Here is a 1,343-nt window from a genome sequence, read left to right as displayed (position 1 = left end):
CAGCCGCCCGCACGGGGGGGAGAGCCCGGGGGCGAGGCCCGCGCCTCGCCTCCCTCTCGGCCCTCTCGCTCTCTCGTCTCTCTCGCACGGCCCACGGCGGCGTCTTCGACGCCGACTCTCGCTCTCCCCGGCCACCGCCACCGCACCGCGGCACGGCCCCGGCAAGGACGAGCTCCGCCCCAGCGGCTCGTTCCGGGAGCGGGGAGCTACGGAGCGCTCCCCGAGTCTGCATTTAGGGGGACGAAGGCCCTGCGCGGCGACGACGACGACGACGTCGACGTCGACCGCGGGCAACGGGCCTGCGAGGCAACCCCAGCCGCGCCGCCGGGGTGGCCCCCCCGGACGGCGATTGATCGTCAAGCGACGCTCAGACAGGCGTAGCCCCGGGAGGAACCCGGGGCCGCAAGTGCGTTCGAAGTGTCGATGATCAATGTGTCCTGCAATTCACATTAATTCTCGCAGCTAGCTGCGTTCTTCATCGACGCACGAGCCGAGTGATCCACCGCTAAGAGTTGTCTGGCTTTCGGGACCGCTCGCGTGAAGCGGCCCCTTTTCTGTTTCTGCAGGGACGCGCGCGCCCCCGCGCGCCCCGCTTCGACCGTACGAGCACACACAAACGGAGGAGGAGGAGGAGAAAGCGCGGGGCAAAAAAGAGAAACCCCGCGCAACGCTCCGAAGGTCGGCCAAAGAAAGGCGGAGGGGCCCGCGCCCCCGACCGCCTCCCCCCGCGAGGGGAGACGCCGCCTCGCGTGCCGTCCTTCGGAGGCGGCCCAGGCGCCCGGGCTCGGCCCGACCTCCGCGCGGAGGGGCTTGTGCGGCAACGCGCCGGACCGCGGGGGGCACGGTGGCCCGCCCGGCCTCTCGATCACGGGACGACTACGCGTTCGCGGGCCGGGGGGCGCGACCGCCGGCCCCCGCCGCTCCCGGCTCACTCCCTGGCTTCTCCTTTTCACCGCTCCGCCGACTCGCGGAACGCCGCCGCGCCAAAACGCGGGGGCCGGCTCTCCCGCCAGCGGCCCCTGAACGTCGCCCGAAACGCCACGCGGCGGCGGGACCGTTCCGCCGGCGCAACCCCTGGCGCGGGACCGCTTGCCCGCCGGAAGGCGAACGCCCGGCGGGCCGCGCTCCGCCACCGGCGCCGGAGGCGGGACGCCGCCGAGACCCGAGCCGGCATCGCGGAGCGCCCGAGGTCTGCCGCTCGGCAAAACCCCTCCGCCACCCGCGGCCGCACTCCCGGGACCGCCGCCGCTTCGCACCGCCGAGCTGCCCTTCCGCGAGCACGCGCCCAGCGGGCAGGCGTACGGCGGCTGAGCCGGGGGGCACCGCCCGCTCCCCTCGTTTCC

General features: G+C 74.5%; 1 non-coding gene across 1 annotated transcript; it reads right to left on the bottom strand.

Annotated features, from left to right (window-relative positions):
* Nucleotides 1-361: 361 nt before the first annotated feature.
* LOC148219067 (5.8S ribosomal RNA) lies at nt 362-514 on the bottom strand. Its single transcript, XR_015800037.1, has one exon. It is a non-coding gene; the product is annotated as a 5.8S ribosomal RNA (ribosomal RNA).
* Nucleotides 515-1,343: the final 829 nt, after the last annotated feature.

This window comes from Sturnus vulgaris, unplaced genomic scaffold, assembly GCF_052056855.1.
Source record: "Sturnus vulgaris isolate bStuVul1 unplaced genomic scaffold, bStuVul1.hap1 Scaffold_156, whole genome shotgun sequence".
Lineage (NCBI taxonomy): Eukaryota > Metazoa > Chordata > Aves > Passeriformes > Sturnidae > Sturnus > Sturnus vulgaris.
Note: the sequence above shows the minus strand (reverse complement) of the source record. Positions and strands in the feature narration are given on the sequence as shown.